At 42.6% G+C, this 14,167-nt stretch overlaps 1 long non-coding RNA gene across 1 annotated transcript; it reads right to left on the reverse strand.

Annotated features, from left to right (window-relative positions):
- Window positions 1-544: 544 nt before the first annotated feature.
- On the reverse strand, window positions 545-2,894 carry LOC131203961 (uncharacterized). The gene is made up of 3 exons (XR_009156500.1): window positions 2,793-2,894; window positions 1,642-1,862; window positions 545-678 (listed from the first exon to the last, which is right to left on the reverse strand). It is a non-coding gene; the product is annotated as an uncharacterized LOC131203961 (long non-coding RNA).
- Between the last annotated feature and the right edge of the window lie 11,273 nt (window positions 2,895-14,167).

Below are 14,167 nucleotides of genomic sequence, written 5' to 3' on the forward strand. Positions count from 1 at the left end.
ATCCTGCCAGTAAAAAAAAAGTTTAAAAAGTTTAAAAAAAGGCTCTGACGATCGCGCGGCTCAGCTGTGATCGTCAGAACCTCTTTTTTTAACCTTTTAAAAGCATTTTTTTACAGCCTATTCAGCCCGAAGAAGTTGTTAAAAATGCTTTTAAAAGTTAAAAAAAAAAGGCTCTGATGATCATGCGGCTCAGCCTTTTAAAAGCATTTTTTAAAAGAAGTGGCAAGTGGGCAAGCGGGCAAGCGGGCAAGCAGGTGACCAGGTGATTGGGTGGGCATGGGTAGGAGGGCCAATCCGGTCTGAAGCGGGAGCATTTCACCCCTGGTCACATGGATGATCCAATTTATGACTGTCAGGAATTACGACAGTGACGGGCCTAGCTTAGCACCCTTTGAGTGAATCAAGGAAAATGCTACCAAGCTGGAAGATCAGTGGCCAAAACGGGGGCTGCAAAGCCAGTTGCACCAGATCCCCAACCACAGTAGGCTTCTCCCACAACCCTCCACTCACCTGGTCTGAACAGTAGTGAGCCCACTCCTCCTTAGTTAAGCACTGGCCATTTTGGTTCCGGACAGTATCATCCCTACAAATATCATAGGTTTCTTTGACGCAATCCCACCGCCTGTCTTCTCGGAGGCTCCGATACCCGGGAGCACAGGGGCATTGAGCATCGCTGGGCTGGAAAGAGAAGAAGTTAAATCCATCCCTCTGGAATGTCCACCCTCCCCTCAATTGGGGTCCTTAGTGCTCTCTGAGTTAGTTTGTTTACTTACAGACCTTTTGTTACCCAACTAGGGAACATAACTCAGAAAGCTCAAACTGCCCAAGGAGCTGCTGATTCAATTCTATAGAGGAATTATTGAGTCTGTCATTTGCACCTCTATAACTGCCTGGTTCGGTTCTGCAACCCAACAAGAAAAACACAGACTTCAGAGGATAATTAGAACTGCAGAAAAAATAATTGCTACCAACCTGCCTTCCATTGAGGACCTGTATACTGCACGAATCAAGAAGAGGGCCGTGAAAATATTTGCAGATCCCTCGCATCCTGGACATAAACTGTTTCAACTCCTACCCTCAAAACGACGCTATAGAGCACTGCACACCAGAACAACTAGACACAAGAACAGTTTTTTCCCGAAGGCCATCACTCTGCTAAACAAATAATTCCCTCAACACTGTCAGACTATTTACTGAATCTGCACTACTATTAATTGTTTCATAGTTCCCATCACCAATCTCTTTCCACTTATGACTGTATGACTATAACTTGTTGCTGGCAATCCTTATGATTTATATTGATATATTGACCATCAATTGTGTTGTAAATGTTGTACCTTGATGAACGTATCTTTTCTTTTATGTACACTGAGAGCATATGCACCAAGACAAATTCCTTGTGTGTCCAATCACACTTGGCCAATAAAAAATTCTATTCTATTCTATTCTATAATCATTGGTTAGAAGGGAGTGGAGTAAACAGAGAGCAAACTCCATCCCCTTCTAGCACTCATGATGTTACCCAGCTAGATAATGAAATGCCTGCAACCAAGCTCAAAAAACAGCAAGGACCCCACCATGACCCATGTCTGCCAACAGCCATGTCAAGGGATCATTTAGAGCAAAATCCACACCCCATACCTGAAAAATGCGGCCTTGCCGAAGGCACACGCAGGTATTTTGGCCCTCTTTGGGTTGCACGGCCTCCGAGCCACACGGCAAGCAAGCGACCTGGCCCATTTTAGCACTGAAGAAATTCACCGGACAGGCCAGGCAGGTGAGAGAGGAAGACAATCCCGCAGAACGGAAAGTGCCTTCTGGGCACGGAATGGGGGAGCTATTGCCAACCGGGCAGAAGAAACCTTGAAAAGGAGAACAAAACCATGAATGGAATCTACTTGCATCTGGCCCTGAAGAGGGAGATGAAGTCCACCCATCTTACAGTTGCCAAAGTTGAGAAATATTAATCTAAAGCAATGTTTAGCCAATGTGGGCAATGTTTAGCCTCATTTGGGGGCACAGTCTGTTCTGAATAACTGAATAACAGAGTTGGAAGGGACCTTGGAGGTCTTCTAGTCCAACCCCCTGTTTAGGCAGGAAACCCTACATCACTTCAGACAAATGGTTGTCCAGTCCCTTCTTAAAAACTTCCAGTGTTGGAGCATTCACAACTTCTGGAGGCAAGTTGTTCCGCTGGTTAATTGTTCTCACTGTCAGGAAATTTCTCCTTAGTTCTAAGTTGCTTCTCTCCTTGATGAGTTTCCATCCGTTGCTTCTTGTCCAGCCCTTTGGAGAATAGGTGGATCCAGGGATGAAATTCAGCAAGTTCTGACAGGTTCTGGAGAACCGGTAGCGGAAATTTTGAGTAGTTTGGAGAACCGGCAAATACCACCTCTGGCTGGCCCCAGAGTGCACTGGGAGTGGGGATTTTGCAATATCCTTCCCCTGGAGTGGGGAAGGAATTGGGAGTTTGCAGAATCCTTCCCCCGCCATGCCCACCAAGCCACGCCCACCAAGCCATACCAAGCCACGCCCACAGAACCAGTAGTAAAAAAACCTGAATTTCGCCACTGGGTTGACCCCCTCTTCTCTGTGGCAGCCCCTGAAATATTGGAACACTGCTTTATCATGTCACCCCTGATCCTTTCTTTCGTTAAGTTATCCCTAACCAATTCCAGCAAACCGTTCTTTAAAAGGTTTATCCTCCAGTCCCCCAATCATCTTTGTTGCTCTTCTCTGCGCTCTTTCTAGAATTTCAACCTCTGGGATCCTTCTGCGATCGTTCCATGTACCTTCCGGGCAGGCAGATGAGTTCTGTTGTCTTCTCCCGCAATTAAACCCATTTTTGCATCCTTCTTTCTGCAGCGTAGGATTGCCAGCCGGGCAAGCTGTAAAAACAGAGAAAAGGAAGATGAAGAGAAACATCGTCCTTGCTTTCAGGCTGAGCACCGTTCAGTCTTTGAAGAAGAGACACGGGTTGATGTCCGTTTCTAAATATTTCATCACGCAGGGTTGAAATGCCGCCAAGGGGAAACTGGATCCCGTTGTTGTTTTCGTGGAGAGGGTCAGAGAGCACAACGGAACAACGACACAATGCAAGGTGAGCCTAGAAGAAAGATGTTGACGTGAAACCAAGTTCAGGAATTCGTATCCTACTTGCTCTGCGTTGCTAGGGGGCCCTGAAAACTCTGCATGTTCAAATTCCTGGATGCTTTGCGCCCACTCCATTTTTTTATATTTATCAGTGGAACAGAATACTTTATTGACTAAGTGTGATGGAATTTGGAATTTAGAATTTGGAACACAAGGAATTGATCTCTGGTGCAGAAGCTCTCAATGTACATGCGGAGCAACAAAGTAATAATAATCATAATAACAAAGCAATGATAATCATAATAATGATATCAATAGGAGAAGGTAGTGGAACAGATGAGAAGAATAAGAGAAGGGGCGTGCATAAGCGCACAAACGTGCCTACCGTTCCTGTCCTATTGTTTTTCTTTTCTTCTTCCTATATATGTTTATATGTGTATATACTATATAATCTTTTTGTATGATGTTGTGACAAAATAAATAAATAAAATAAATAAATAGAAGCACTGCCCTACTACATGAGTAAATATATTTAGACGTAAGACATTACTGTGAGAATCAGCTGGTCTTGTCTCTTTGAAAAACTTCAATGATGGAGCACCCACAACTTCTGGAGGCAAGTTGTTCCACTGATTAATTGTTCTAACTGTCAGGAAATTTCTCCTTAGTTCTAAGTTGCTTCTCTCCTTGATCAGTTTCCACCCATTGCTTCTTGTCCTGCCCTCAGGTACTTTGGAGAATAGCTTGACTCCCTCTTCTTTGTGGCAACCCCTGAGATATTGGAAGACTGCTATCATGTCTCCCCATGTCCTTCTTTTCATCAAACTAGACATACCCAATTCTTGTAACCGTTCTTTGAAAGTTTTAGTGGTTCAGCAGGTGTGATGGTACACGGAATAAAACTGTCTCTGGGTCTGGTTGTTTTGGCATGCTATGCCTTATAACATCATCCAAGAGTAGGAGGGAAATTAATATTGAGAAAAATATTAAGAATATTAAGAAAAACGATACGGCCACCCACCTTATGGTGACTCCAGGCAGTTTACAGAAATAAAATCCCAATAAAAGCCAATAAACTCCAACACTGGAAGTTTTTAAGAAGAGGTTGGATAACCATTTGTCTGAATTGGCGTAGGGGTTCCTGCCTAAGCAGGGGGTTGGACTAGAAGACCTCCAAGGTCCCTTCCAACTCTGCTATTCTATTCTATTCTATTCTATTCTATTCTATTCTATTCTATTCTATTCTATTCTATTCTATTCTATTCTATTCCATCCCATCCCATCCCATCCCATCCCATTCTATTCTATTCTGTTCTATTCATTCCACTCTATTCCTGTATCTTATCCTATCCTATCTTATCCTGTTCTATTCTATTCTATTCTTCATTCCAATATTCTATTCTATTCTATTCTATTCTATTCTATTCTATTCTATTCATTCCACTCTATTCCTATATCCTATCCTATCCTGTCCTGTCCTGTCCTGTCCTGTCCGGTTCTATTCTATTCTATTCTATTCTATTCTATTCTATTCTATTCTATTCTATTCTTCATTCCAATATTCTATTCTATTCTATTCTATTCTATTCTATTCTATTCTATTCTGTTCTGTTCTGTTCTGTTCTGTTCTGTTCTGTTCTGTTCTGTTCTGTTCTGTTCCATTCTATCCTGCTGGTGATATCAAACCAACCACTTGATGGGTTGCTCGTCACCCTGGGGTCCCCAAGTCCATTAGCCAAACTACATTTGGCACATTACACAAGCTGTGTGCTGCACAGTATTTTTTTTTTTTTGTAAAACCAACACCAGTGTCTTTGGGTGCTTTTTGCCAAATATACACTCTTCTCTTTTTGAAAACATCATCGCAAAATTCAGGAAAGCATCAATACCACTGAACCGGATGGTGCATTTCTGTTTGTCGAGAGTGCTGTCCATCAGCCAGGTTTCTAGTCCTCATGGTTAGAAAGCCATGTGTGGAAATACGTAAGCCAGTTAATGTGGACTGGTTTATCTACGCCTGTTGTTATCAGCCTCCGATCTTTTTAATTTGACTTCTTGTCTTTGTCATACACAACCACGTTTCTTGACAACTGGCATTGGGCCAGAAAGATAAGACTTCCCTGTTTGTAAAGTCAACTCTGTCGGATTAATTACAGCCTCTTGTCGCTAACAAAGGTATCAAGCTCTTTTCCGTCGGAATAATATTACTCGTTCTAAACAATTGTTTGGCAGGTGGTAAAATGAGAGCCAGCCACTTGATTTCACTGGAGCGAGTTTCCCCCTCTGAGTTTTGCTTGTTTTAAGGCACTTTAACACTCTCAAGTTTCTGGTCCTTATGGTTTTGAAAAAAACTGGAAAAGCACACAGATAATTTCAAAACATCACGTGCCTCCATAAGGGACTCGCGGAGCATCAAGTTGGCTGGAAAAATACAGGGAGGGCAATTAAGGCTTTAAAATTTTTATTTTTTACACAATTTCTCATGTGTTGTTTTGTGGTTTCCTGGATTTTGTAGCCCAGAAATTGCAAACTTTTGCCTATCGTCCAATGTGGTTCCATCTGCAGCCAACCTCTTTAGAGATGCTTTAGAGATGTGAGATTATCAAACCACACATCAGGGTTATCTTCTTTTTTCATTTCTCCCCCCCTCCTCCCCCCCCAAATCTTTTCTATGGTACCCTGTTAGGAATTCAACAGGAGAAGCTCTTCCAGATAGAGGGGAAGATGTGAAGAGTTTATTTTATTTTATTTATTTATATTTATTTATTTTGTCACAACAATATACATAATCATCACACAAAAAGATTATATAGTATATAAACATATATATGAAGAAATATAAGGAGGTATAAGCATATATATATATATATATAAGAAGAAAAAAAGAAAAACAATAGGACAGGAACGGTAGGCACGTTTGTGCTCTTATGCACGCCCCTTATGGTCTTCTTAGGAATGGGGTGAAGTAAATAGTAGAAAGTTTTTGGTTAAAGCTTTTGGGATTATGAGAAGAGACCACAGAGTCAGGTAAAATGTTCCAAGCACTGATGATTCTGTTACAGAAGTCGTATTTTCTGCAATCTAGATTAAAGCGGTTGACATTAAGTTTAAATCTGTTGGTTGCTCTTGTATTATTGCAATTAAAGCTGAAGTAGTCTTTAACAGGAAGGACATTACAATAGATGATTCTGTGAGTTAAACTTAGGTCTTGTTGAAGGCGGCAACGGAGTTCTAAATTTTCTAAGCCTAGGATTTCAAGTCTGGTGGGATAAGGTATTTTGTTGTTCTTTTTTTTTGAATTGAGGTTCTATTGTGTTAGCCTGCCAAGTTCCTTTGAAATGCATCTAGACTAGAGGTTTCCCAGATGCAAAGTCTTCCAGGAAGAGCCAAGTTAATGAAGATATTTTTTTGAACAGGGGTCTCCAACCTTGGTCCCTTTAAGACTTGTGGACTTCAACTCCCAGAGTTCCTCAGCCAGCTTTGAAGTCCACAAGTCTTAAAGGGACCAAGGTTGGAGACCCCTGATTTTGAAGATTCAACACTGACCCCATGTGGCTCACTGCAACACAACCACACCATTTCCTTCTACAACAGAATTTCTACAATTTCAGTTAAACTCCCTCAAGCTGGTTTTGATGGCTGGTGACTTAGCCGGAAACATTCATGCTGTCTTAAGACAGAATTGATTTCCTTAGAATTTCTACTCTTTCCACGTGAATTTCCAGGGTGTTAGTTGCCAAAGGTGCTAGCAGTTTCCTCCTGATTTTGGTCTACCCCAGGGCAGTGTTTGTTTGTTTTTTAACCTTGGCCCCTTTAAGATCGGTGGACTTCAACTCCCAGAATTCTCTAGCCAGCTATGCTGGCTAGCAAATTCTGGGAATTGAAGTCCACTCATCTTTAGGCGGGTCATGGTTGAAAAACACTGTTTTTTCAGTCCCTGTGTAATTTCGTCCACTAGATGGCACTGTGACCCCAAAAACTCTAGTAAAAATTGATTTCTGACTTCAGGTTGAACACAACCTCTGAATAAAATAGCAAAACCTGAACCAATGAGAAATGTCCATTTCAGCAGGAAAATATGCATAAGTATAGACTCACATCCTCCAACCAGGGATGAAATCCAGCAGGTTCTGACCGGTTCTGGAGAACCGGTAGCAGAAATTTTGAGTAGTTCGGAGAACCGGCAAATACCACTTCTGGCTGGGTGGGATGGGAATGGAGAGTGGGATGGGAATGGAGATTTTGCAATATCCTTCCTCCAGGAGTGGGGAGGGAATGGGGATTTTGCAATATCCTTCCCCCTGGAGTTGGGAGGGAATGGAGATTTTGCAGTGAACTTCCCCTGCCATGCCCACCAAGCCACATCACACCCACCAAGCCATGCCCACAGAACCGGTAGTAAAAAAAGTTAAATTTCACCACTGCCTCCAAAGGGGACACAGTGGCTCAGGGGCTAAGAGGGGCCGGTTTAGCTCACGCTGGTAAAAGCCTGTTATTAAGAACACAGTAGCCTGCAATTACTGCAGGTTCGAGCCCGGCCCAAGGTTGACTCAGCCTTCCATCCTTTATAAGGTAGGTAAAATGAGGACCCAGATTGTTGGGGGGGCAATAAGTTGACTTTGTAAAAATATACAAATAGAATGAGACTATTGCCTTACACAATGTAAGCCGCCCTGAGTCTTCGGAGAAGGGCGGGGTATAAATGTAAACAAAAAAAAACAAAAAAAAAAAGACATTGAGCTTGTCGTTCAAAAGGTTGGCAGCTCAGTGGTTCGAATCCCTAGTGTTGCCGTGTAACGGGGTGAGCTCCGGTTACTTCTCCCAGCTTCTGCCAACCTAGCAGTTTCGAAAGCACGTAAAAAATGTAAGTAGAAAAAATAGGGACCACCTTTGGTGGGAAGGTAACAGCGTTCCTTGCACCTTTGGCGTTGAGTCATGCCGGCCACATGACCATGGAGATATCTTCGGACAGCGCTGGCTCTTTGGCTTTGAAACGGAGATGAGCACCGCCCCCTAGAGTCGGGAACGATTAGCACGTATGTGCGAGGGGGACCTTTATTACTGCCTCCAACCTTTGATTCTGAAACTATCGTGTGATTTTCTTTTGCTGCTGCTTGGTTTTGGGATACGATCTAACCAAACGCACACAGCCTTGGTCATCCATGTTTTAAAACTATTTTGGCATTTGGCCATGAAAGTTTGTTTCAGCACCTGCAGGGTGGAGAGCTGAAAGGACTCTTAGCAGAAGGATTTTTTTAAAAAAGCTATGATGACCAATTCTTTCTCCTATGTCTGGTGTTTCACTCTGCAGATCTTTCTCCTCTAAATCTTTGCAGCCCCAAACTGTTACTGGGTATTGGTGTTATTGGTGTTAATCATTCTCTTCTCTGTCTCTCCCATCTCAGCCTATAATCCCTGAGGAGGTGCAGGGAGTTCTTGGTTTATAACCGTTTGTTTAGTGATCATTCAAAGCAATGATGGGATTCAAGTAATTTAACACCCGGTTCTCTGCCCTAATGATTTCTTCCTACAACCAATTCACCAAACTGCTCAGAAAGTTAACAACCGGTTCTCCCGAAGTGGTGTGAACCGGCTGAATCCCACCACTGATTCAAAGTGAGAACGGGACTGGGAAAAAAACTGACTTACTATTGTTCCTCGCACATACAGCCATCGAAGTATCTCCAGGGTCCTGTGATCAAAATTTGGGCACCTGGCAACCGCTGTATATTTACGACAGATGCAATGTCCCAAGGTCAATTGTAGCAAAAAAAAAAAGGTTGTAGAATTGACTCACTTAAAAGCTGTCTTGCTTAGCAACATAAATTCAGGTTCTAATTGGGGTCATAAGGTGAAGACTACCTGTATACAGGAATGGACCTTTCACTTATATAAATATAAATATATATAAATATATAACAAACTATTCTAAAAATACAAGTTCCAGGTATATTTGTATAAAAAGAAACAGACATTCTGCGAACTCAGAAACTAAATATGTATATATTTATACAATGTCGGCTGGTGACCCCCAGGGGGAGGGCCTTCTCTGTGGGGGCACCAATCCTCTGGAATGAGCTACCACCGGGTATCCACCAACTCCCTGATCTCCGGACCTTTCGACGCGAGCTGAAAACATTTCTGTTTCATCGCACAGGACTGGCCTAATGGTTTTAAATGTGTTGTAAATGTTATACCTTGATGAACATATCTTTTCTTTTATGTACACTGAGAGCATATGCACCAAGACAAATTCCTTGTGTGTCCAATCACACTTGGCCAATAAAAATTCTATTCTATTCTATATTCTATTCTATTAAATGGGGTTTTTATTGGTTTTAAATGGTCCAGCCAACTTTGAATTTTTGCTTTTAAATTGGTTTTAACTTTTATATTGATTGTTTTATTTTGGCTGTAAACCGCCCTGAGTCCTTCGGGAGAGGGGCAGTATAGAAATTTAAATAATTAATAAATAAATAAATAAATAAATAAATAAATAAATAAATAAATAAATAAATAAATATATGTATGTATGTATGTATATGTGTGTGTGCGTGTGTGTATATATAATATATATAATTTATTTTTGCTAATAAAGAAATAAAGGGAGACTAGTATAGATCTATTTCGAGCTATTTAGCTCTCATCAGCTAGCCATACCCTTACTCATATTTGAACTTGGGCTACCTGCATATTAGGCAGTTTTATATATATATAATATTAGATTAAATTAGATTAACAGAGTTAGAAGGTACTTTGTAGGTCATCTAATCCAGCCCCCCCCACCCAAGCAGGAGACCCTACACCATTTCTGACAGATGTCAGTCTAGTCCCTTCTTGAAAGCCTCCAGTGATGAAGCTCCCACAACTTCTGAAGGCAACTTCTGTTCCACTGGCTGATTGCTCTCACTGTCTCCTTATTTCTAGGCTGAATCTCTCCTTGATCAGTTTCCATCCATTATTCCTTGTCTGACCTCCCCACCCAAGCTGCAGTATTTACCCATCATCCACAACTGTCCTTCTTTTCACAGCTTAGAATGTTTGTTTGTCAACTTTCCTTGACAGGGGAAAGACAGGCGTGTAGTGTGAACGTCCCTTTTCAAATTCAAAGTTATTTAGAATTAGAAACTTCCTTCATTGCTCCATCTCTCTCCTTAAACTGATGCAATGATAAATAATGTGGCTTATCTTGGCACGAGGCCCGGCATTTGCTTTGGTTTGTGCTTCGAAGGAAGCCCTTCCGAGAGATGAACATTTGGAATCAGAAAGGAGTTTTAGAGGACCGACACTTCAGTTTTTAACAACTGGCATGAAGCATCCTCTATCACATTGCGCAAAGCCTAAGAAAAGACAAAGGATTTTTTCCCTGCTTCATAAAAAATGAGCAAATGGCTCAAGTCGAGTCTGATGAGATTTTAAATCCATTATTTTAAGCCAGGCTCTTTATTATTTTTATTTAATCAATGAATCAAGCCAGATGAAATTCAGAGATGATTCTCCTTCTCCTTCTCTTCTCCTCCTCTTCCACTTCTTCTTTCTCTTCTTCCTCCTCCTCCTCTTGTTCTTGTTCTTGTTCTTCTTCTTGTTGTTGTTGTTCTTCTTGTTATTGTTGTTGTTGTTGTTGTTGTCTTTCTTCTTCTTCTCCTCCTCTTCCTCTTCCTCTTCTTCTTTCTCTTCCTCCTCCTCCTCTTCTTCTTGTTCTTCTTGTTCTTGTTCTTGTTCTTCTTCTTCTTCTTCTTCTTCTTCTTCTTCTTCTTCTTCTTCTTGTTCTTCTTGTTGTTGTTCTTCTTCTTCCTCTTCTTCTTCTTCTTCTTCTCCTCCTCCTCCTCCTCCTCCTCCTCCTCCTCCTCCTCCTCTTCTTCTTCTTCTTCTTCATCTTCTTCTTCTTCCTCCTCCTCCTCTTCCTCCTCCTCCTCCTCCTCCTCCCCCTCCTCCTCCTCCTCCTCCTCCTCCTCCTCCTCTTCTCCTCCTCCTCCTCCTCCTCCTCCTTATTTCCCTCCTCCTTCTCCTTAGTACTCCAAGGTCTTTGACAGAGTGAGGGTCGTCTACAAGGTCATGTCCATCTAATTTGTATTTTATGTTTTGATTTTTTTTGCCAATGTGCAAGACGAAGCATTTGTTGGTTAAGATTTGAAGTTGCCACTTGTTAGACCAATCTGACACATAGTCAAGGTCTTTTTGAAGGGTAGTTGCATTGTCTGGAGTGTTGAATAGTTTAACATCATCAGCGAAGAGAACATAGTTGCTTTTAATATGATCGCAAAGGTCATTTATGTAAAGTATGAAGAGTGTTGGACCTGAACATCATCATCCCTTGATGATGATTTGCCTCACTCACCCTCCTTTGAGCCTAAACCACATGTTGTGCGTGCTATTAAGGTCTGTGAATTTGGGTGCGACGTGTTTGCTGTTCCATCTCTTCTTCAAAGGTGTATCTAAGACTCCTGTGAACCGAGCAAAAAAAGCATTATAAAAAAACTTGCAGCTATTGGAGAAGGGCGGAACAAGGCCTGGACTTCACTAAAAATACTGCATGCCTTTTGGTGGACAAACAGAAAAGGTCTGGGAACAAAGGCTGATAATCTAGGATTGTGTTTCACTGTTTTGGTTCTCACCAAAAAGGACAGTAATCTTATACCTCCCCCTCTGCACATTTGACAGCAAAGGGTGAACATTTAATCTCAACGTTTTGGTGCAGGAAAGGGGCTTTCTGGACTACGACATTAGGGAGAAAATAAAAGACCGTCCTTGCAAATGCTTCGGAAATCAGGGTTAACTGTCCTGGAAAAGCCTGATCTTATCTGATCTCGGAAGCCAAATATGGATTAGGGATTTAGGCTGGATTAGGGATTTAGAAAGGAGCTGGCTGGGGAATGAGGAGGCTGTGGATTCCTGGCATCTTCAGGAAAGGTGGGATATAAATCTAAAATAAATGAACCAGCTTGTGGTCTTTTAGGATTCCTTCTTGGTGGCTAGCTATTGGGAGGCAGTTTGGTTTAAGGTACAAGGCACCTGACTAGAAACCAGGAGATTGTGAGTTTAGGCACGAAAGCCGGCTGGGTGACTTTGGGTCAATCACCAGGAGACAGTGAGTTCTAGTCCTGCCTTAGGCAGGAAAGCCAGCTGGATGACTTTAGGCCAATCACCAGGAGACCGAGAGTTCTAGTCCCGCCTTAGGCAGGAAAGCCAGCTGGATGACTTTAGGCCAATCACCAGGAGACCGAGAGATCTAGTCCCGCCTTAGGCAGGAAAGCCAGCTGGATGACTTTAGGCCAATCACCAGGAGACCGAGAGTTCTAGTCCCGCCTTAGGCAGGAAAGCCAGCTGGATGACTTTAGGCCAATCACCAGGAGACCGGGAGTTCTAGTCCCGCCTTAGGCAGGAAAGCCAGCTGGATGACTTTAGGCCAATCACCAGGAGACCGAGAGTTCTAGTCCCGCCTTAGGCAGGAAAGCCAGCTGGATGACTTGGGCCAATCACCAGGAGACCGAGAGTTCTAGTCCCGCCTTAGGCAGGAAAGCCAGCTGGATGACTTTGGGCCAATCACCAGGAGGCTGGGAGTTCTAGTCTTACCTTAGATGTGAACGTCGGCTGGATTACTTTGGACCAGTCACTCTTTCTCAGCTCAGCCCATCTTTTGTGGTTGTGGTTGTGAGGAAAATAGGAGGAGGGACGTATGTCAGATACATCCACTGCCTTGAGTTCTTTATAAACATAATAAAGGCGAGATACAAATAAATAAATAAAAAGAAGAGAAGCAGCCACTTTTTCCTGGAAAAGCTACCCACCCTCCATAGGAAATTCTTCAAGCAGTCTTTTCTCTTTCTCTAAGCCTGTTGCTACACACACACACACACACACACACACACACACACACTCCTTTCCCTGCTCAGGAAATTAGGAAGGGAAGAAAATAACGCAAGGATTACAAGTTTGCTCAGTTCTGTAAGGCTCCCCGATGTGGGTGCAGAAGTCCAGACCAACATCAGATATCTGGCCCTCAACAGCCATGCAACCACACACCACCCCATCTTTTTTTTTTTTGCAACAGTGGCAGCTGAGGAAGACATCGTGGTGAGTCCTCTGAGGTCGTGCAGATGGCAGGGCTGAGCCGGGTGTGAGTCAGCAGACTATGTGGATTGTCTTTGTCTGCCCCTTAGCACCACCTGTAGAGCTCTCTGCATAAGATTTTGTGGAAGGATGCCAGGGGCTCTGTTTATTTAAGTCTGTGCGAAAGGCTCCCGTCCTAAATAATTGGGACATCTGCTATTTATCTTTATTTTTTTCCCTCCTTCCCCGCTATAGTTAAAAGGTAAATAAATAAGGTTATTAAAACCTAATTAATTGGTGCGGGAAGAAAGAAGGTTTGGCTACCTTTTGTTATCTTTACAGCCAAGTGAATTCATTCCCAAGTAGGCTGGGCATGCAAAAGTGTGTGTGTGTGTGTGTGTGTGTGTGTGTGTGTGTTTGTGTGTGTGTGTGTGGTTTGTGAGTGTGTATTTGTGTGTCATCAAAGACTGCCACCATGCCCAGGGGGGCAGCTCCACCCTACCAAGCATCCTGGCTGGAAAACAGAGGTGGGTGAAGTTTTCTGAAGACAACAGGGGTCCACAGAGGGCAAAAAAAATCAAACAACAAACTCGGTGGCCCAAGCTTTGCCCTTTTAGGCATAGCTATGATATATACATATACTGTAGTCCCCGACTTACAACAGTTTGTTTAGTGACTGTTAAATGTTCTACTGGCACTGAGGTAAGGGACTTAGGACCATTTTTCAGAGTGAGTTTCCTTTCCATAATCATAGGATCAGAATTCTTGGCAACGGATTCGTATTTATGACCGTCACTGTATCCTGAGATCAGGTGATTGTCTTTTGCTTTCTGACAAGCAAAGTCCATGAGGAAGCCCGAATCCCTTAACAACCGGGCTACCAACTGCAATAATTCACTTAACAACTGTGGCAGGAAAGGTTGCAAAACTCACCTAACCAATGTCTCGCTTAAAAACAGAAATTTTGGGCTCAATTGTGGTCGTAAATTCAGGACTCTTTGTACATAGACAGTAGTGGCTAAAA

Source organism: Ahaetulla prasina, chromosome 9 (genome assembly GCF_028640845.1).
Source record: "Ahaetulla prasina isolate Xishuangbanna chromosome 9, ASM2864084v1, whole genome shotgun sequence".
NCBI lineage: Eukaryota > Metazoa > Chordata > Lepidosauria > Squamata > Colubridae > Ahaetulla > Ahaetulla prasina.